This window comes from Neophocaena asiaeorientalis, unplaced genomic scaffold (genome assembly GCF_003031525.2).
Source record: "Neophocaena asiaeorientalis asiaeorientalis breed wild unplaced genomic scaffold, Neophocaena_asiaeorientalis_V1.1 scaffold5, whole genome shotgun sequence".
Classification (NCBI taxonomy): Eukaryota; Metazoa; Chordata; class Mammalia; order Artiodactyla; family Phocoenidae; genus Neophocaena; species Neophocaena asiaeorientalis.
In genome coordinates this window covers 4,369,090-4,392,734 of record NW_020174698.1, presented here as the reverse complement: position 1 = coordinate 4,392,734, position 23,645 = coordinate 4,369,090, and the positions used below count along the sequence as shown (strand labels likewise).

At 39.7% G+C, this 23,645-nt stretch overlaps 2 pseudogenes; both read left to right on the top strand.

Moving 5' to 3' along the window:
• Positions 1 to 18,644: 18,644 nt before the first annotated feature.
• The window catches only part of LOC112409077 (poly(ADP-ribose) glycohydrolase ARH3 pseudogene), a 77,947-nt pseudogene continuing 72,946 nt past the window's right edge, over positions 18,645 to 23,645 (top strand).
• On the top strand, positions 18,670 to 20,630 carry LOC112409078 (40S ribosomal protein SA pseudogene; annotated as a pseudogene).

The window sequence follows — 23,645 nt, the reverse complement described above, 5'->3', positions numbered from 1 at the left end:
CTGCGGAGCACAGGCTCCGGACGCGCAGGCCCAGCGGCCATGGCTCATGGGCCCAGCCGCTCCGCGGTACGTGGGATCCTCCCGGACCGGACTGGGGCACGAACTCACACCCCCTGTATCGGCAGGCGGACCCCCAACCACTGCGCCACCAGGGAAGCCCCAGAAACACTTTTTAGTGCATGAAAAATAAGCTAACAAGGGCAATTTATTGGCTTCTACAAGAGGTGTGTACAGATGTGGAAGAATGTTTATACAAAGCCAAAATAGACAAGCATCATCTCCCACAGGTCATTTGCACTGTGCACTTTGAGTTTGTGCAGTGTTTTCCTGATATGTACTTGTCCCATTAATTTAGGCCACCAACAGTGATGTAGAGCGATGAAGCTTCCAGAACTAGGGATCTACCACGGAACCCTTGTTGGGCCCCTAATACACAGGTGAACTAGCAGATCCGAGGATGTGTCTTTAAAGAGAAGGGAAGACAAGGGGAGGCATTTGTCCATAAGAGCGTGATTTGAAGAAAACCTGTCTCAAAGTGAATAATGAGTGTATTTTACAAAAGATTGCAGCTAGTTCTTTGCCTTGCCATTAAAGTTAATAAATTAATGTTAATTTTCAGAAGCAGTTATAAATAACTTTAAAGGAGTATCATTATCTATAGTTGGTTGGTAGGGGAATTGGCCTTAAAAATAATCCTGGATTAGGTGTCCATTCTATAGTGTTGGCAGAGAAGAACCTGCTTCTTAAAGGTCTCTTTAAGATGAATGAGCATAAGATGCAGATTCTCTTCCTAGACTACAGTGCAGTTCCTGTCCCCAAAAATCTGGGGAGACAATTGCATTAACACGCCAGTGTTGCTGATTTATACTTGATTCCGAGAGCAGAAGAAAAACTACTTTTTGGAGATACGGAATTCTGGTGGATATGTTTTCAGATTCTGAAATTTAGAGATGAAAAGAACCTTTTGAAAACTTCCTTTATTTTCTTGTATGTGTGCTTCGGTAAAATTCCAAAGGAAGACTAATTTCTGTTGTTAGCTTTTGTCTTCCACTTACTTTTTAAAAAAAAAATTAACCAAATTTATTTTTGGCTGTGTTGGGTCTTCGTTGGTGTGTGCGGGCTTTCTCTAGTTGCGGTGAGCGGAGGCTACTCTTAATTGTTGTGCCCAGGCTTCTCATTGTGGTGGCTTCTCATTGCAGAGCACGGGCTCTAGGGCTCGCGGGCTTCAGTAGTTCTGACTCGCGGGCTCTAGAGCGTGGGCTCAGTAGTTGTGCACGGGCTTAGTTGCTCTGCGGCATGTGGGATCTTCCCGGACCAGGGCTCGAATCCACGTCCCCTGCATTGGCAGGCGGATTCTTAACCACTGCGCCAACAGGGAAGCCCTTACTTGTTTCTTTTTGAGTGTTTCTAAATTTGGACTCATTGGAGAGAAATCAATTTCCTGAGAATTCTTTAGCTAATATTAAAATTTAACATATATGATTGTTATTTTTAATGTTTTAAAATGTTTTAATGTTTTAAAATATTTTATTGTACAAAATAGATCATTACAATTTAGGTAATATGAAAACAATATTCAGAAAAGTCAACTACCAGTTTAATGTTTAAATAAAGACTTCAGAACTTCTGGAATAGCTTCTATCTAAAACAAACCAAATTTAAAATTACTATGGCATTGCCATCTTGATTAAAATTGGTTTTAATTTACTGGCTTAAAAAACCTTTATAATAAAGAGTGAACAATCTCTAGTTGTTAGTTTTATCCAACACCACTTTGCGTTCCTTTTGAGCGTCATTTCAGTACATTCTGTGCAGTGAACAGGAGAGGGCAGCATAACCTCAGCTGTTGGAAAAGCAGTGCAAACCAGTCTTTCTGAACAGAGAAGGCTGGGAGCTGATGAAGAGCAGAGTTATAGCAGCAGGTGCTGCAGTGTGTCTATCAAGCAGGATACACAGGAAACAAATGTGAAGTAAAACTGTTTAATGCCTCTGAATGCTGCGGAGTTTTACGCGTATTTTCCAGAGTAATAGCCCCTTCCCTTGTAAAAATGAAATGGGTCAGATGTTGAGATTTTTATGGGATTTAGAAAGCTGTACATGCCTAACAAAGAAGTTGGCTCTACAGCTGTGGGTTTTCTGATCTTTATTTTTTTTTTATGGAGTAGTAATTTTCTAATAATACTAGACACACATCTTCCTTATTTCTTCTCAAATTTCTGAACGAATTTTAATAATAATAAGTAACCAGATCTCAGGTCAGTAAAAGTACATATATGCACCTGAACTGCTCCTGTCTGTTTTGTTGTAGTATTAGTGCAGGAGAGAAAAGGTTAGATTGGTAAATCCATGGATCTCAAGGTCTTAAGACCTCAGCTTCTGTTTAACATCCAGTTTGGTACCTCTCCTTGAGGAGGCAGCTTCCAGGGAATACAAACCTGCAGTGTGCAACCTGGATATATTTTGCTGGAATATGTGTATATGTGTGTGTGTGTGTGTGTGTGTGTGTGTGTGTGTAAATAAATTTTCGTATGTGTATAAAGAACTTGTATTCTTTCTTAGCTTCCTTCAGGAAATTTAACCAGCTATTGGAAAAGTTCCTGGAGAATCAACATGTATTGGCTTTAAGAAAAAAGAGGAGAAAATGAAGGCCTAAATATGAAAGTTTTCTTGCTGCTTATGTTAGGTCTTTACCCTGGTTAGGAAAGAAAAGATTCAAAGGATTATTTTAAATTGACGAGTTGCATTCCAGCCTCAACTTTCACTTAAAAATTCTATATTCTTAGAAATCTCATTTAGGAGATAATTTCCAAAAATCTGACCTCTAAAATATGGATCTCTGTTGCTCATTTTCATTAACTTTTGAGCTTTAATTTCCTCATGTCTGCATATAATCTGCTTTGGGCAATGCTTGCTGTTTCTTCCCACACCCCACCAATTTGAGAAAGCAACCCTTTTGTAATGGCATAAATTTGACTTTTGTGCACTGAACAGAACATTTTTAATATGCTCACTTTCCATTAAAATCTTTGGTTAACAAATGCATAATACAGCACTTATGGATTCAGCAGAGATCCAAAGGTGAACCTGAAATTTCATCTACCGCTTGGTGGCTTATATCCCTGGCAGGGTTACTACATTAGAAATAATGACTTGAGTGTGAATTTGAATGAATGAAAACCATAGATGTTGAATCACAATGCAGTCAGAGGTTTATCCTGGCCTCCATACATAGTAGGGAGGGAATATCTAATTTTAAAACCCATTTCACCTTTTTTCAGTATGCTAGGTCTCATTAAATAATTGTGAACAAAGACACTGGTACTAATTTTCATCCCTTTTGACATACTAAGGACTTCAAAATGGGATTTGACAGGTTTTTGGTGTGTCTGTAGGGCCAACAGCTGGGCATCAGATTGGTTACTATAGGTTGTTACAGTGTCTATACCAATCCCCTTGAAAAGGGGATGGCAGTGGTGCACACGTGCGTGTGCGCACACACACACACACACACACACATGTAGTGGTTGTTCAGCCCACACTGGCTTTATAGTCGGGTAAGTGGGTGGGATCCTTGGGTGTGAATCCTGGCTTTGCCAGTTAGTGATTATGAGACCCTAGAAAAGTCATTTAGCTTATTTATTTATTTTTGGCTGTGTTGGGTCTTCGTTGCTGTGTGCGGGCTTTCTCTAGTTGCAGTGAGTGAGGGCTACCCTTTGTTGAGGTGCACAGGCTTCTCATTGCGTTTGGCTTGTTGCGGAGCACAGGCTCTAGGCACACAGGCTTCAGTAGCTGTGGCACGTGGGTTCAGTAGTTGTGGCTTGTGGGCTCTAGAGCACAGGCTCAGTAGTTGTGGTGCACGGGCTTAGTTGCTCTGTGGCATATGGGCTCTTCATGGACCAGGGCTTGAACCCGTGTCCCCTGCATTGGAAGGCGGATTCTTAACCACTGCGCCACCAGGGAAGCCCTATTTAGCTTATTTAAATCCCAATTCTTTTTCTCTAAAATAGGAATACTAATACCGTCTTAGAGTTTTCTTGTTTTTGTGAAGATTAACTGAGATAATGTGTAAAGTGCTTAGTCCACTGTCCAGAACATAAATGATGGTGGTTATTATGGTGATAATAGAATTAGCACAGCAAATTTAAATACATAAAGCAAGTATAATCAGACTACTTTTTCCTTCCAAATCCCTAACCTACATAAAGATAGTTTAAGATCTGTTAAAAACTCAGGTATCCCCTAAGGAATAGGTTATAACTTTTTGTTACACAGTGCTTGAGACAATATATTTGTGTAACGTCAGAAAAGTTTTATAAGTAGCTTTTATAGGCCATGGACTTTATTAGGGTCCCAATCCTACGGGATTCGTCGAAGCTGGTCTAAAGATTATTTAGAAAGATTATAGAAAACTGTTCTGCCCAGTGGGAGTTTATGTCTGTTCAGACTCCTGTTCTTGGCTTCAGCTCTCAACTGTGGCTTTGTGCCTCCATAGATAGCATGTTCATTTAAGAGCATTGGTTGTGGCCATTTGGAGCTTTTATCCTGAACAATATTTCCCAAACAGGAAACTTTTGCACTATGCTAACATACTCTATGTTTAACACAATGTGTTCATTTTAATTCTGTTAGAAGAATCTCTTTGTTGTTGTATTTACCTAAGAAACAAAATGAGTTTAAGTATTTTGAAAATCCAGGTCTTTTTACTTGAAAGCTCTTTGATTTTGGGTCCTTTGTGCTTTCTCTCAATTACAATTTAGGTCTTTGAGCAATGAGGTCAGATAATCATTCTTTCCCTGCTCTTCATTCTGGTTGCCCATTTGCACTGCCCATGTTAGCTTATAGATTGCATACTTGAGTTTCTTGAAGGTAGGAAACACTCTTCTTATGTGCTTTCCCTAATGCCTAATAAGATGTTTTGTTCAAATGGTGCTTAAAAAATGAGGATGTGAATATGAACTGTATATTTTGTGTATTAGGAATGTGAGCACCGTCAAGGATCCTGGAAGGATGACAACTGAATGCTATGATAGGGAATATGTATGGTACAGATTAACAAACGCAGTCTTTAATTTCAGCTAATTTAGAAAAGAAATTAAACAGCTACTTTACATATTGAGTAGATAACATGTTACTCCAAGAGGTGATATGGGCTGAAAAGAGTAAGTTTGGTTAAGTGTAGAGGCAAGATGTAGAAGGAATAGTTGAGGGAAGCTGTGGGTTTTAAGAAATCTGAACTTTAAAGCTAATGTGAGCTGCTGCCATCTTATGGCATTTCTGCCAAGATTGAGTCATTCTATTAAACTGGCAGGACCCTGGCTTTGACTGTAGGACAGTTCTTATATTTTTAGGAATCAAAAAGAAGGTACGTTATAATTGTTTTGTTCTTGTCCCCAGCACCCTTCATTCTCACCTAGCAAAACCCCAACCCTGGATAATACAATACTTCTCCTGGTCCATCCCTGCACCCACATAGCTAAACACCATCACAGAACAGCACACAACCAAACCAACTAGTTTCATGTTGAATATGGATGCAGGTAGGAGGTTAGAAATTGTGGTGGCAACTTGGTGTAATTCTTCCTGATTGTTTGTTTCTCATTGAAATAAGAAAGCAAAGTTACCAGCTAGAATCAGCATGAGGGGAGGCGGTGATGAAGATTTGAGGTGAGAGGAGAGTGACAGAGTGAATGGGCAAAGCATGTGATCCCACATCCCCTTCAGATACTGTCCCCATTTCTCAATTCCCATTTACGGCAAAACTACCCACAAGAGTTGTCTATGCTCTCCGTCTTCAGTACTGCTTCCACAGTTCATCTTAAAACCACTCTAATCAGGTAGTCACTCAAAATTCCCCTGAAACGTCTCTTGTCAAGGTCACTGGTGAATTACATGCTGTTAATTGTCAATTCTCAGTCCTTAACTTTTTTTCAGTAACATTTGACAGTTGACCACTCCCTCCTCTGAAGTACTTTCTGGTCTTCTGTTTTTTGCTACTTCATTGGCTCTTCCTTCTTGGTCTGCATTACTAATTCTTCATCGTGTCTCTGACCCAGTCTTGGAGAACTCAGCTTTCATTCCCTGGACCTCTTCTTATCCACCCACTCTCTTGGTGGTCTCATCCATACAGATGTGCAGGGCTTCCAATTTATGTCTCGGTCACAGACCTTTCCCTTGAACTCCAAAAGCATTTACCCAACTGCTCACTTGACATCTCTACTTGGATATGTAACAGGCTTCTTTAACCAAACTTCTGATATTTCCTCAAAAAACTTACTCTGCTCCTGATTCCTCCCCATTGCAGGAAATCACAACTTTATCCTCTTAATTGCTCAGCATAAAAACTTGGGAGTCAAGCTTGCCTCCTCTCTCTCCTGTATATTCCACACTGAGTTCTGTCAGAATATCCTGTTGTTTTTACCTTCAAGATACAGTCAGCATGTGGTCATCGCTTACCCCTTCACATAGAAAATAGAGCAGCCAGATGTCACATGGTCCAAATCCATGCTGATCATCACAAAGGTAGGAACATGAATTAGGATACATTTTGGAGAAGTTGATAGACCGATGTTGCCTTTTTCTCAATATCAAGCTCCAGCCAGTCAAATATTCACAGAAAGGTGATGATAATAACTCACTTTTTCTATTTCTTTGGCATCTACACTCTCCAACCTTAATATCTCCTTCATTGTTACATTTATTTAGCATGTCCTATGATTGCATGATATTGATTTGTAAATAGGATTAACAAACAGGCCACCACCAGTTCACCTGTGTCAAAATAGCTCTAAAGGAGAAGCCATCTGTGGAGGATAAATGAGAGGCACTTACATGGCCAGAGGAACCTAAAATAAACAGAAGGAAAAAAAAAAAAACGTGAGATGCTGCAGAACTTGGGAAGCAATTTTATATCAGTTCTACAAAGTTAGAGGGAAATTCAGGAGAAAATCTCATATTCACCTGTGATGGGGACAGCAGCAGGCTGGGCGCTTAGGGGATCAGTAGGTGTAGTTTTTCAGGTATGTGTGTATTGGTCTTGTGTTTGTATTTGCGAGTATGCACAGTGCTCATAGACTGGCCATAAAGAACAAATGGTTTTTTATTATGGGACTTTCCTGGTGGTCCAGTGATTTAAGACTCTTGGCTTCCACTGCAGGGGGCACGGGTTCAATCCCTGGTTGGGGAACTGAGATTTTGTATGCCATAAATAAGTACAAAAATATTTTAAAAACTAAAAAGAACAAATTGTTCTGTATTATAATTTTAACTTAGTACAGCACCTAAAAAGGGGTTTGCATATTAAAAATGCAAGCACTAGTTGAATGAATAAAAATCTGAAAAATGAGCATAAACTACAGCATATTAATAAATTAACACTTGTTCTCAGTGTAATGTTTTGCTTATTTAACTGATTGCTGTCTTGATTGAATCTGTTAATTGAAAATAGTCAATTAATAGTCAATAATTTGACCTATCCAAGAGATACATTGAGATACATATCTGTTTTCTTAGCTAAAAGTTAATTGCTGTGATTTCAAACACCTTTTGGATCTATCCCTAAAGAAGTTACAGAAAAATCTATTCATTTGTTAATCATTAATAATACAGCCATTGTGACTTAGGTGTATAAATATACAAACTAGATGCTCATGTTGTCAAGTTACTGCTTATTTATAATTTGGATCCTGAGTTTCCTTGGCCACTTCTAACCTGAGCAAAAGTATAGATGACAGAACAGTGAAAATCCAATGCCTCTATTGGATGAACGAGTAAAAGATGTGTCTCCAAATGGGAGGATCAATAACATCATTTTATGTATTTTTGAATTGGCACGTTAAAGAATTGTTTTAAACTGAATTGTTAGAACTTTATCATTGCCTCTGTGGTTGCTCCAAAAGTTGATTTTGTGCCATCTGAAGTCACTAGGTAAGAGGAAAATGAAAAAATGTATTTCATATGTTAGATTCATATGTAAATTGAGTGCAGTTGTAGGCTTCAGAAGAAACACTTGGCTCCTATAGAGTTTTTTACATAGCGTATAATAAAAGTCTGCAATATGATACCTCACACATCCCCATTAACCTCTGACACGGAATTTGTTCTATTCTGATTGTTTTTTCATTGATACAAGTGTTTGGTGAGGAATTAAGGAGCTTTCCTTCACAAATGTTTTGTTTGATTTATAGCATTTTTGGCTGTGATAGTCCTGGTTAGAATACTTTACTGTTGAAATCTTAAAAAAAAAAAAAAAAAAAATTAAATTCCCAAAGGATAATGTACATCAGTTCTATGTTAAGCTCTTTGTTCAGATTTATGATTTCAGCCTCCAAAATGTGTTTTCACTAACATTATAGCGTGATAGATGAAAAAGTGTGTGCACAGCTTAAAACATTTGGAAATGCTTCTATAAGTTACTTTTATGCTGGGCAGTTTACTTTTTCCATAAAGGTATTTATTCCATACTCTACTGTCGCACAGGTTTCTGAAAGGTGAACGTGAATTCCGTAGGAATTCTATTTTTGGACTTAGAAACTGGAGTTGTGTGGTAGACAGTTTTTACTCTTGTCTAATTGAATTGTCCAGCTTTTCCCCTTCTTGCTTACACAGGCATCAGTTTTATTTGTTTTTCCTTGAATATTTATGTGTGCTTCCTTCACTTACAGTACAAAAACCTCCCAGTTAAAGAGTTAAGTGTCATATTCATCCTTCATTTTTCATGCTGTTTCATTCTCCTTTTTGACTTTTCTAATCACCTTCTTTCCTCCATCACTTAGTAGTTGTGAACTATCAAAGTATAGTACCATCACCAAGACAGCGTACATCGCTAAGATGAATACCGCTTTACACCCCAGATCTGTTCTTCCCAGTGTGGCTGCCGGTAGCCCTAGGTGGCTGTTGAGCACTTGCAGTGGGGCTGGTCCAAACTGAGATGTGCTGAGTATAAAACACACACTGGATTTCAAAGACTTAGTACAAATAAAAAGGACGTAAAATATCTGATTAATAATTTTTATGTTGATTACATGTTGAAATATTTTGAGCTTATTGATTTAAATAAAATGTCTTAAGAAGTTTTCTTTTTTAAATGAAGCTACTAGAAAATCCTTTGGAAAATGTAGCTACCAGAAAATGTGGCTTGCATTATATTTAGGTTAGACAGTACTGCTCAACATCAATTTTTCTCAAACCTGGTTACCCATCAGAAGCATCTAGGAAACTTAAAAAAGCCCCACAGTTTCCTGGGTCCTACCCCAGACCTACGATTTCCAAATACTGGACATGGGTCTTAGGAATCTGTACTTTTAGAAAGCTCTCCTGACAGTTTTGAGGATGCCAGTTAGTAGAGCAGCGCTTGTAAACTTCTATTCCAAATGCCCCTCTTTTGCTACCTCAGGGCAACACTTCTTGGCCTGGATCTCATGTATTACAGGAAATCCTATTTTATGTGACTGAATATGGTGTGGGTAAATCACAAAAACAAGTCCCTACCTACTTGCTAAAGTAGTTCCCTTTCCCTAATGTATTTAAATTTAGAACTCTGAAAAGCGGCTTAGTGAGTAAGGGTACTTGAATAATGCTATATCTAAGTCAGTTGGGACCAGCAATGGTCATTTACTTTTTGTTTTTCTTTTTTTTGTTTTTAAGACTTTTATTTTTTTAAGAGTGGTTTTAGGTACACAGCAAAACGGAGAGGAAGGGACATAAATATCCCATATACTCCCTGCCCGCACACATGCATCGCGTCCCCCGCTTTCAGCATCCCTCACCAGAGTGATGCATTTGTTACAATTAATTGATGAACCTATAGTGACACATCATCATCACTCAAAGTCCATAGTTTACCTTAGAGTTCACTCTTGGTGTTGTATTGTTTGCTTTCAAAAATAGCAACTGGGTAGGGGGGGAATGATATATTCATACACCAAACATTTTAACTTAAAAAATATGTACAGGGGCTTCCCTGGTGGCGCAGTGGTTGAGAGTCCGCCTGCCGATGCAGGGGACACGGGTTCGTGCCCGGATCCGGGAGGGTCCCACATGCCGCGGAGTAAAAAAAAAAAAAAAAAAAAAAAAAATATGTACAGACATTCCATTGTCATCTTTTGATGTAGGGCCAGAGTGTTTTCTTGACATACTGCTCTGCTGATTAGAGCTCTCCAGTATCTTTCATAAGCAACATCCAAAATGCCTTCTTTACAATTTCCACTTGTATTTCTTTAAAATGTAGAATGATCTTAAATATACATATGAGGCAATCTACGTGCAGTACTTTCTAGATTATTGTGATCTTTTCCCCTAACCTTCTGTAGTTTTGTCACTTAATTTGGCAGAAATTTTTTTTCTACTTATCTTTCCAAAGCATTTCACTTAGCTTCCACAGAGATAACAACTCTTTGTTTTTGCTCTTAGGCTTTATAAGTTTACATAATATTTATTAAATTACAAAATTCCAATAACTTACAATGGTCACAATCAAGTTTGGCAATAAGTTTATGTGGCTTTTGTTAAGCATAAAACTCAGTGTACAGGTTTCCGAGATGTAGGTTGCTGTTGAGAGCATTCAGAGTGCTGTGGGCATCAGTCTGTATGCTTAACAGAAGGAATGGATAGTATGGTGAATTAATCTGGCAAATCAGTTAATGGAAGGTCATTGAGAGAAGTTCTATTATAAAAACAGTGGTATTAATAATAGTAATAGTAACTGATATTTATTGAACATTTACTATGTGCCAGACATAAACATATATATATTATCATACCTCACTTTAACTCACAAACATCCTTTGAGGCATGATTTATAATTAGCCTCCTTTTGCGCTGGAGGGAATTGAGACTTGCAGAGGTTAAGTCACTTAAGGTCATACAACTTTCAGTTTGGAGATAAAATTCAAACCCAAGTCAGCCTGATCCCAGAGTCAGGGACCAACTTTTAGCTTCAAAAGCCTAACCTTGGCGAGAGGGTTCATGCTGTTCCTTTCTGGAGATCTCACTTGGCCTGACATTGATCTATAGGACTGGATCAAGGGCAGAGACTCTGCAAAGCAAGCAGTCACCATAACAACTTGCATGTGTGTCTTAGATCAGAGGACAACTCTATAAACCTTTTTTAGAATATGATGAAGCATCATGTAATTAATATATCTAATGTCTTAAACCAATGAGTAGATTTGGGTATTTTGAAGCAAATTTTGCTGAGAATATTATTTGAGCTAGAGCCCAGGCTTCAAGGAGATAAATTCTTATCCTCATTTCTGGACACTCTATCCTGGGATCCCAAAACCAGGTATTTATCATGCTGTCTCCTTAGTGGTGCTTTTCTTTGGTGTGATAAATGTGGCTTCCTGGAAAGGCTGCTTTATGCCAGCCTTGAGGCAGAACACTTTTAGCTCAAAGAAAAATAAACTGGCTTCAGAAAAAAAAAAAAATCATTGTCAACCTTTTAATCCTTCCTTTTCCATCTTCTTTTTCCTGACTGTGGTACCATGCATAGTTCAGTCTTCAGGGATCCATTGTTCATTTCTGGAAGAGCGTCAGGTGACCCACACGTGCACTTTGAGTGCCTTTTACATGCTTTGTCACACCCATATTTGTACATGATAATTAATCATGCATGGATCAGTCAGCTACAACACTGCCCCAGGTTATCTCTGCCCCCACCACCATTTTTCTCCCCCAGGACAGCAGGGTGGATAGCTTTGCCAAGGTGTCATTTGGTAATAAAAGATTTTTCCAAGATGTTTTCTAGTGAGCTGTGGAGCACTTACAGCGGTCTGCACCTATTTTCTTGTCTTTGCAAGCGAGTAATAGCATTTACTTTCTTTGAAGTATAATTATGCCCGAAGAAGTCACTCTATTAATTTGGTGGCTCTAGATTTTCTGAGACTTTACTTTTGAACCTGCCCCACTGGAAATCTGTTTTTCTAATGAGAATTTTGATCTGACCAAAAAAAAAAAAACAACCAAGCTGTGTAGCTTCTTTTTTGCACTGGTAAGAGTAATCAGAATTATTCTGTAAAGTTTTCAGTTCATAAAAACTTGCTAGGGAAGTGAGCAACTTTGTTTGTGCCTTAAACTCGGTTGGACATAGGTTGGCCGTGCCGTGTCATTTGAAGTTAAAAATTTCTGAATGCCAGAAAATAAGCAGCTGCCACAAGTAGGTCCAAAGGGAATAAAAATACTGAAATTTCTCTTCTTTCAAGCCTGTCTCTGGGTGTCTGTGAGACAGTATTAAACATCAGTTTCATTTAATTTCAAAAACGTTAACTTTATGGTTAAATAGCCGTCATGATGAAAAGAAATTCTGTCATTGTTTTTCGCATTTCAGGGCTGCAAATCAAACTGAATATCAAGAGTGGATGGGAAGCTTGCACATAGCTTTGTAGATGGACAAACTCAAACAATTTGCAGAGGGCCCCAGAATTTGGATAATGGCTCACATGCGTTTTGTAAAATAAATGCTGCTTGTGTAGTAGACCAGCAGCCCTCAAAACTGTGGTCCCTGAACCAGCGTATTAGCATCACCTTCATCTGAGGCAGGCAGATTCTCAAGCACCACCCAAATCTTCTTATAGCAAAAACCCTGGGGAATTCCCTGGCAGTCCAGTGGTTAGGACTCGGGTGCTTTTGCTGCCGGGGCCTGGTTCGATCCCCGGTGGGGGAACTAAGATCCCACAAGCTGTGCAGCGCAGCCAAAGGAAAAAAAAAACCAAAAAACCTCTGGGGGTGGAGTCTAGTGATCTGAGTTTAAACAATCCCTCCAAGTGATTCTGTATACTAATGATTGAGAACCACCGCTGTACGCAATTATTTTGTTAGGAAGGAAATTTTGGCATCCTCTCTCCAAACTCGTCATTTAATAGGTAAAGATTTAGGCTCAGAGAAGTTACATAGTTCATCTAAGGTGGTGTTTCAAGTTGCAAGAAACAAAGTCAAACAGCGATTTAGTTAATGGACATTTTGTGTGGTGTCACTGATACCAAGTCTTAGAATCTATTGTGTGGACTCTGGCATCTTTTCCACTGTCTCTGTTATTTCTAATACTTCTGACTAAAGAAGGACCTTCTCTCTTTCTACCTCATAGCTTCTGCTTACATCTTTTCTTGCCTAACTGCTTTTGCTTAATGCCTTTCCTTTCCATTGGTAGTTTTGTTTTGTCTTGTTTCTCAGGTTCTACATAGTTCACGGCCTGTATCCCACTCTGTGTATTACTATTTAAAGTCCCTAAGAGAGATGATCTGGTAGACATTATAGAGTTCTTCCATTAGGCAGAGCTCTAGTGCCAGACCATCTCATTCATTCATTCAACAACTGTTTACTGAGATTTTGTGTCTGTCATTATTCTGGACTTTGGAGACACAACAAAGAAGATAAACAAAATATTCAGGTCTCCACAGCTCTTAAATCTTAGTTGGGAGGCTGGACAGAAAACAGACAAAGGATAAATATTTACAAGTCCACAATCTTTTATCTGCAATTCTGAAATTCAAAAAGCTCTTCAAACTGAAAGGTATTTCCTAACTCGGTTGGCAGCAAAACCTGACCTGACTTGAACTCCTCTGGCAGCAGAACGTGACCTGGGGAAAGATGAAGCTATTTGTAGTCTTTGTTTATCCCTCTTGGTATGAATTCCCGTGAACCGCATTGAAGAAATGTTAATGTTTGCTTATGAGGAGCTGTCATGAAACTTGATGGGAGTATGCCATAAAGCCTTCCTAAAAATCCTAAAACAATTAAATTTGGAAGCATAGATGGTCCCAAAGATTTTGGGTAAGAAATACAGATCTGTGGTCAGGGTTGCTAAGCGCTATGAAGAAAAATTACAAGGGAAAAGGATGAGAGACAAACACGGAATGCTATGTAGATCATAAACATTAATGATCGCTGTTGTCCTCAGCATGCATCCAGCTCTGGGAGTGCTCACTAACGTGCAGGGAATGTAATCACCAGTACAAGACAGAGGGGCTTTTGCAAATAAGTTATGCAAAAAGAACATGCTAATTTTGAAACTTCTAATCCATTCCCACCAAGTAATTCCTTAAATACAGTGGAAAATATTATTAAAATTATGGCCTGATGTAGTAGGACATTAATGCTTTTAAAGCATGTAGAGTCCAAGGAGATGGATTTAAATGATGCCCTTCGATAGTGAGGGCATACATATGTTTAGATAAATGATGACTAAGTGGATTAATTAGTGACATGGAGAAGAGATTACAAAGAGCAAGGGAATTTGAATTATCCCTCTGTGTGTGTGGTCCAATCTAAGCAAATTTGTGACCCTTTTTTATATGCAGAAATAGCATATGGAAATCTCCTATGCAATGTTAGCGATAGCATCAGTCTTGCCAACTTCAAATTCTGTGCCACTGTTTAAAATTTTTTCTCATCTTACACTGCATGCAATACAGTCTCCACCTGCTAGGGAGTATTGTTACTAAGCTGTTATCAACATGTTTCAAAATATAAGTGCTGTTGACTCTGTTGCCTTTCCTTATTATTTTATCTTAAGTGTATAAGTTGTGACAGTATCTAATGTGCACTGAACTGTATCATAAGCCCAGAATAAACTTAATGAATCTTAAAGGATGGATATGCATCTTGTCATAGGCTGGATTTAAACTTTTAAGTGATTTCTGGCTTTTTAATCTCTAAACATTTTAAATAAAAAGTTATGTTTGGCAAAGGATCATGCATTGAGATCTACAAAATCACAGTGCTGGGTGAAAAGTTAAGAATTCCTTCATCATCCCCCTTGGCACATGATCACACGGTCTCTGCTTGGACGCTCGAAGTACTAATACTCAGCCACCTCTATTTATTTTTTACCGCTTCGTTTTTGCTCTATGTGGAGTAAAATATATTAACAAAACTGCTCGGTTGTGTTTTCTGAAGTTACAGAGACTGGTCTACTCGTCCAATTTTTGATAGATATCACCATAGTCTATCATCATTTTTCTTTGCCAAGTTGTCAGGAAAATTAGTTCGTGTAACATTTCTTCATAGCTCATGGTTTCTAAACCGATTGGTCTCCAGTAGACACTTATTTTGTATTGTCTATTTAAAGATGTAACACCCAGATCCAGGCATTTCGTGTTGTTCTGATCCACATAGAATAGAATGACACTAAAAGTTTCCTACCTCTGGAACCATACCGTTACTTCACAGTCCTGTTATATATTTTCTTATTTATGTTCTTACTCGGAGCTGTTGTCTTTGGCGCTTGCCTGGCACCTTGCTTGGGCTGCTCTGTATCTTAGAGTTTTTTACATCCTATCCTACAGATTCATGCTTGTTGGTATAAGTGGTAGGCAGAAATCAGCCAATTTACTAGTACGTTGGTAGGTTGATGTGATGCTACACCCAGGAATAGTTCCAGATTAACTGGAAAAACTCTGATTACATTAATTGGAATTGTAAAAGCAGGATTTTCATTCTGTTTTAGATTTTGAGGTGTAGCCCAATAGTTAACCGTGCTGTTCACAGTATTCCCATTACTGTGTACCCTACATTTATTGATTTCAGAAAGTGTTGGTGGGGATCCATGTTCAATATATTAAGCCCTGAACTAACAAGTAATACCTTCAAGTAGTGTTGATGCATAAAAAGTTTTCCGAGAAAAAAAAAAAAAAAAAACACCTACCTTATCTTTGTATTTGTTTTCTAGAATTGACCATAAGGATGTTAGAGGGTCTTTTTTTTTTTTTAACTTATGTGGTTAGAAGAATGAGTTACAGTGTTGATTACAGATCTTCATTGCAGACCCTCAGTTTATGAGGTTAGAGAGTGATTTATAATGTTGACTGTAGGTCAGATTGTCTTTGAGAAAGCTGTGCTTTCAACACCACAGGGTTAAAAGGAAGAACCGAAAGGAAAAACAGTATATTAAAAACGACTCTCCTCCCAGCTCCTATTCTCAAACCCCACTCTCCCCAATATCCTGGTTTATAAACCAGTGGAAAATTGATGCTGGTGACTGATGGTCTTTGCCTCCATGTGCTGACTGCCTTCCCTACCGTTTTACTTTTCCCAAGCTTCTCCGTCTGTGCTTATAACTTTCACTCACGCTGGTTCTATCAGGATTATTAAACTGGCTGGGTCCTGCTTTGTGGTCTCTTCGAAAGGAAACTCATAGCTACAGCCAAAGACAATGGAGGAAATGTCACTTTCCCGGTTTTAGCACCACATTGCTAAGGGAGTTACACTGTGTCATGAAAAATGGGCTGGTTACCCGATTTCCAAGACCTCACTCATGGATGTAGCCCTCAGGAAATATCAATAAAGGCAAGAATCCAAGAAAGCCATATTCAACTCCCCGAAGGGAGTTATATTTTTAAGATAGTAAACTTTGAAATGTATTATCCTTTTAAACATTATAACTGATTTCCTGATAATAGAGAGTGAAGTGGCCAAAAATACAGAAGATAATAGTTTGGAAAAACTGCCATTTAAGTATTCATACTGACTGGGTGTGGCAATAATGTGTACTGCATACTTTTTCATAAATTAATTAGACATTTATTTTAGGTTTTAAATGGTCTTACTTTTATTGCAACCTCTTCCCTCATCCCAGAGTTTTCAAATTGACAAAAACTTTCTTAATTGTATCTCTCCCTAACATGGATAATTTAGAAATTAGAAATTCTAATTCATCTGGTATAGAGCCAAGTTACCAACATAAATGTGTGATATTATTTTTCAGAAAAATTATTCTCCTGGGAAAAACCTATTGACAATGATAAACTGCCCAGATTTTATTCTTATAGTAGGTAATATAATCAGAAGATTTGGGGGAGTCAAGTCCTTAAGAAATGTAAAATATTTCTTTGGAGGAGTCTAATTATTGGCAAATTATAAGGATCTTCAAATGTGCCCCACTGTACAAATAGGCTGTATTTCCACTGAACTTGATAATGACCTTGTAAACTAAGAAATCCCCAGTCGAGTGGTTTTTCAGTGTCAGCAACACTAAGTAGATAAAACTTGAGTCACATAAGAACTCCTTAAGTGTGTATATGTTTTTCATTATAATAATTTGCTTTTTAAAAGGCATATCTGTATTAAATGTATATGTGAAACAGAATTGCCTTCTGGAAAGGGCTAACCAAATACTGAAGTGTAGGCCAGAGATGATCTTGAGGTGTGAACTCTGGGTGGTAGAGGACATTGCAGGAAAGGCCAATCACCAGAGGGCTAGAGTGGCGTTTGGAATTATTGTTGATTGTCCCTCCTACCAGTTTTTAGTTTCTCTGATTCATTAGGTAACAGAGTGAAACTTTTTATTTAGATCAGGGGATAAAAGATCTGTGGCAACTCAAACATGGGCTAGATGTCAGTTCATCTTTGCTCTATGAACAAGTAGCTCATTAAAAGCAGTGAACAGGATTATAATAGAAATGTGTGCTTTAGCATCAGACTAAAAATCTTGCAGCTATCGAAATGAATCGTTCCAGGTAGTCACCGTGTTACTTACAAGTCTTCCCTAGTCTTTTCATCCAACTGGAATTTTCCACTTAGAACTCAACACTTTCTTTCTTCCTACTTCTGAAAGCAATGCAACCCATTCTTAAAACCAAAACCAAAACCAAAAATACAAACAAACGTCTATAGTTTTGATACTTGCTTATGCCAGTGTAATGTACGAATTTTGTTTATTCCTAACATTCAAGTTCTCTATTTAGATCAGCTTTGCTCCTTTCCATCATTGCCTTAGATCCCAGTTCTGGGTGGCACAGGCACCAAAGCTTGGTGCAAGCAACAGTGAGGATTAGGGGTGGGCAGCGGTAGTGGGTAAGGGAGGCTCAGAAATGGGCCATTAGCCGGGAGCTAATAGACTCTCAGGTCAAAGTGACATTAAGGAAGTGAATCTTTTAACTCTTATGTCCCCAAATCTCCTCTCTTCCTAGTTGTTTCCCCACCCTGGGAGAGGGCCAGTTATGAGACCAAATCCAAACAGGGACAAGATAATATAGTAGTCCAGGTCCCCTCCAGCCATGGAAAACAATGGAAACTCAGAGGACTAAGATGGGAGCTGTCCAGGATTAAGGTGAGGGGTACTCAGTGTTAGAGGCAGAGCTGGATCCTTCAAGCATTTCTTTTGGAAACCGAGCTTGGAAAAAAAAAAAGAGAACAGAACCTAATCCCAAAGTTTTGTGACTTGGATAACAATGTGGGAACCATGAGGTATTTGGATGGGTAGGAAGGAATGTGGCTTCCCTGGGTAGCTGGAAGAACATACAATAACTTCTGAACATTGTCAAAACTCCTCACTCTGGTCCATGGTTAGTTCCTCTCCTTCCATGTCTCACTGCAACCCCAGAAGTCTACTAGATAATTCTTCTGTACACTGATTTCTGGATTTCTCCCTTGACATGGATGCCAAGATGCTGATTTTTATTAAAAGAATTACAGTCAAGAAATACTGCCGTATTTTCCTCAAATACCTGAATAATTTTAAGGTAGCAAGAGGCCACTAAGAGAACGGTTTTAGTCTCATTACACGTTGAATTAGGGAAGGTAAGAAGGGTATGTATGCCCCCTCCCCAATTATTCGTAACTGAGGTCCTGTGTTGAACCTTTCTTTCAAAACTGCTGCAACACAAAAAAAGTGCTACCTCGCTTCATCCTCTTACCCATCTTACCTTCCCTAGGCCTTTGTCACCCTACCTGGATTTCTCCTCAATGGCTTCCCTGACTCCAGTTTTGCTACTCTCCAAGCCAAACTGCATTTCTGCTAGACAGGTAAATTTCCTAAACCTCTGTGATGACCTATATGGGAAAAGAATCTAAAAAAGAGTGGTTATATGTATATGTATAACTGATTCACTTTTCTCTACAGTAGAAACTAACATGACATTGTAAATTAGCTATACTCCAATAAAAATTAAAAGAAAATAATCTGGGTTTTGGGGAGTGACCATCATAGTGCTGCACCCTGGGAGAAGAAACCGACTTTATACATTTGGAGAAAGCAACTCAGTGTCTTGGTTTTGTGTGATGAATCTGCGTGACACAGCTAGTTTCATTACTGAGGCTTTGGGCTCCAGCTGGCTCTACTAACAGGCATTCTGAAAAGGTTTTTCTAAGAAATTAACTCCATGGAATATTGAGGCCTGTCACCTCTCTGTTGGTTCTAATCTTTCTGACATGATTTTACTTGCCAAGAGTATGCATGTCAGTTTTATACTCATCGCTTTGGTTGAAAATGTTTGGAGCAGAAAAACCAATTCTATGCCTGGGGCTTTCTAGGTGCATGGATTTCAGTGGCCTTAGATGGTTGCCACACCATAATTCCTGTAAGGTCCCGAACTTCTTGTCCTTGAAGTTCTTTAAAAGCAAGCCTCAAAACCCTAGGAGATAATGTAAGCAATTGGTCAGGCTTCTACTGTCCCCTCTTCTTGATCCTAAACTAAATTAGCGTGATCTCATTTATTCTCCAACTTTTTATTGACAGCCTATTATGTATCAGGTTTACCCCCATGGAGAACACAGGGTAGTGAGAAAGTCAAATAACCAGACTGACAATAAAATAAAGCCTCATACATACCAATGACAGGTGCAGTGTAGGTTAGGGCTCTGGAGCCAGACTGCATTTGAACTCTAGCTCTGCCACTTACTGGCTGTGTAATGTTGGCCAGGTAACTTAACATCTCTGTGTCTCAGTTTTGCTATCTGTAAATGAAAATAATAATAGCACCGCCTTTCCACACTACCCAGACAGGGGTCCACATGGCTTGTTCTGCATTCTCATTGTAACTTAAAGGGAAGCTCTCACAATGTCCAGAGCGCTTGATGTCCTGAAAATGAAGCAGCAGGATGTCCTCATTCCTTGCAGCAGGACCTACTTAGGTGGCACCAACCTTGACTCCCAAATGGAACAGTACATCTACAAAAGGAAAAGTGACGGCATCTACATCATAAATCTGAAGAGGACCTGGTAGAAGCTCCTGTTGGCAGCTCGTGCCACTGTTGCCATTGAAAACCCAGCTGATGTCAGTGTCGTATCCTCCAGGGATACTGGCCAGCGAGCTGGGCTGAAGTTTGCTGCTGTCACTGGAGCCACTCCTATTGCTGGCTGCTTCACTCCTGGAACCTTCACTAACCAGATCCAGGCAGCCTTCCGGGAGCCAAGACTTCTGGTGGTTACTGATCCCAGGGCTGCCCACTAGCCTCTCACAGAGGCCTCTTACGTTAACCTGCCTACCATTGCTCTGTGTAACAGAGACTCTCCTCTGTGTTATGTGGACATTGCCATCCTGTGCAACAACAAGGGAACTCACTCATTAGGTCTGATGTGGTGGATGCTTGCCCGGGAAGTTCTGCACGTGAGTGGCACCATCTCCCGTGAACACCCATGGGAGGTCATGCCTGATGTCTACTTCTACAGAGATCCTGAAGAGATTGAAAAGGAAGAGCAGGTGGCAGCTGAGAAGGCTGTGACCAAGGAGGAATTTCAGGGTGAATGGGCTGCTCCAGCTCCTGAGTTCACTGCTACTCAGCCTGAGGCGGCCGACGGGTCCGAAGGTGTGCAGGTGCCCTCTGGGCCTATTCTGCAGTTCCCCACTGGAGACTGGAGTGCTCAGCCCACCACTGGTCAGGCCACTGAATGGGTAGGAAGGACCACTGAGTGGTCTTAAGCTGCTCTTCCACAAACTCAAAATGGAAACAGGTTGATGGAAAATAAACAGTTTCTAAAGAAAGAAAATAATAATAGCACCTGATTTATAGGATTATCTTGAAAGTTAATTGAAATGATGTAAGAAAAGTGCTAGAACAATACCTGGCACAAAGGAATTACTCAGTAAATATCAGCTAATATATTCCAGCCCAGAGGAAAGGTGGGGTGCAATGAAACAGAGCATGGGCCAGCCGATTATTGTTGCTACAGACTAGTACATGTGAGAGTCTGATAGCCAGAGTCCACTTTGACTAGTCATGGCATCTGTCCTAATTGGTCAGTACATCCATTTTTTTTTTCTTGCGGTACGCCAGCCTCTCACTGTTGTGGCCTTTCCCGTTGCAGAGCACAGGCTCCGGACGCGCAGGCCCAGCGGCCATGGCTCATGGGCCCAGCCGCTCTGCGGCATGTGGGATCTTCCCGGACCGGGGCACGAACCCGTGTCCCCTGCATCGGCAGGCGGACTCTCAACCACTGCGCCACCAGGGAAGCCCAGTATGTCCATTTTGATTGGTGGGGAATTAATTGTGCTGTATGGGTTGTTTATTATTATTTATATCATCCCAGAGTCTAAATCATTGGTCCTGAAACATTAATACACACCAGAATAAGTGGAATGCTTGCTAAAAATGTGGTTTCTTGGACCCCAGCCCAGAGAGTTTGATTCAGTTAACATGGAGTGGACCCAGAAATATTTTATACAAGCACTGCAGGTCTGCTGTCTGAGAAACTCTGATTTGGAGGGTCAGGGAAGGTCATCTAGAAGAAGTAACATTTAAACCAAGATGTGAAATTCTAGTTCCTGTAGGCAAGGAGATGGAGAGAGCAGAATGGAGTAGGAGGTTATTCTTCTCAGAGGGAACATTGTGGGCAAAGGCACAGAAGTTAAGGGAGAGAGGTTCAGAACGGCTGCAGTATTGAGTACAAGGGTGGAAGCAATAGGAAAGGCTCTGGTCATAAAGGCGTTGTAAGCTATGGATTTTTATTTTATCTTTGGGACAACGAATAGGAAATCACATATTTTAAGGAAGGGTGACAGGATTGTATTCACACACTGGAAGAGCTCTGGTTTTGTGCAGAGGGGAGAAGTCCAGCAAGTCAGAGGCAGGAGGCCAGCCAGTGGGTTTGCTAGTGAAGACTGTTACCTTGACAGGTGGCCTGTCTTCTGTCCTCACTCTTGCACTTGGCACTCTCCCTGACTCCTTCCTCTCTCGACCCCCTGGACCTCTCTTGACCCCCTGGACCTCTCTTGACTCGCTTAGCCACTCAGGTCTTATTGGCTTTCTTCACATCAGGTGTGGCCTCCCTGCTCCTGTCTCTGGCAAGAAAGATGCACTGGTCTCAGTGCCTGGTCACATGGGTGCCTGAGGAAGAAGAGAAAGAGGAGGGAGAGGGTGGAGGTGACTCTAATGTAAGATGTGAGAGGGCAGGTCATGTCCATCTCTTTGTGGCTACAGAAGTGGCAATGTGTAGCAATAGCGTCTAGGGGAGTAGTATATAGTAGGTGCTCAGCAAATACTTGCTGAAAGAAGGAGAGCTCTGCCTGCAACAGTGGACCCATCCGTAAATACCCGAGGGTAATTCTAACTGCTACAACCTTGTCATTGTCAATTAGGAGTCATTTTAATTCATCCGTTTGATCATACTTTCTTCTCTTTTTTTCTCCTTATTCTTTGCATATTTCCTAACAGGGAAAGGCGGTTGGACATCATTTTTTCATTAGTTAGTCAACCTCAAAATATTGTTATTTTAGCGATGCATGTTATCCTGCTGTTGTATCTTTGGCTTTTTGGAATTACTTTGCCAAAGCAGAGAAAGTACAAATCCTAGAAACCTGTTACTCTCTAAACTCACTTCATAAACCAATCCAGAGTCATTTTCCACAATGGGATTGAGAAAGAAAGAACAGTCAGTAAAGAAGCATAGCACTTACTAGCCTACCCTTCAGATCTCATCCTTCAGCTAGCACTTTGGTGCAGGATCCCAGGAGGGCAAGAAGTAGAGAATGGGGGTTAAATAAACTTCAAAACTGCTATAATTTTCCAAGGACCATGCTTTGAAACCCTGGGATTAGTCCCTGGAAAATCATTTATTCACTTATTAAGACAAAGTTATGGATAATGCTTTTTCCTCCACCTGACTGGATATTTGCTAAAGCTGAGTTGTACCCATTGACTATAGGGATTAGGAGGCTTTCGCTATTAAGTGCCAACTGTGTGTTTAATTGTTACTGCAAGAAAAATAGAATTTACTGGTAAACTGTGCAGAATTTGAAACAAAGTACCCTTTTTACTTTTGTAGGAATGTGGATGCTAACCAAATATGTCCGCATGGTTTCAATTAAGTGGAGGAATGTTAAATGTAAAGCTAAATTGATGAAAATAACCAAACTTTCTGACAAACCTATAAATTGGAGTCTAGAACTCATTGCCCATACTGTATGGCAGCCAGAGAAACATTGCTAGATCATCAATTTTTACTTAATTTTTTGAGTTAGTTTATACTTGAAAAGAAAAAAGGAGTGCTAGGCAAGTAATTTAAATTCTTCCCAGCTATAAACAGAATATGCACATTGGATGTGGACTTTATTCTTCACTGTATGCCATTGAACTGATTGTTTATTCTTTTAGCAATTTCCTCAGAGAAATTTTCGGAAACCTAAGACAAAGTTTTCAGGGAACTTTCATGTCAACATTTTGGCAAATGATCTGGCAAAATGCTAGTCACTGGACTATTTTTCTAAACTCCTCCGACTGCTCCATAGCAATCCTTAGTCTTTTAAAATAATGTTTTAATTTTCCTTCCCTCAAATTTTTTTACTCCTTCAAGTTGCTGTCATGGTGAGATGACACTGTTCTCAAAAAATTATGAGTTTGGAGAAAATTCTAAATTTCTTGCTGAAGACAGGATAAAATTACACAGTCGGAATCTAACTCTGTGCACGTTTCTGCATATGTCAGAAATTTCTACTATA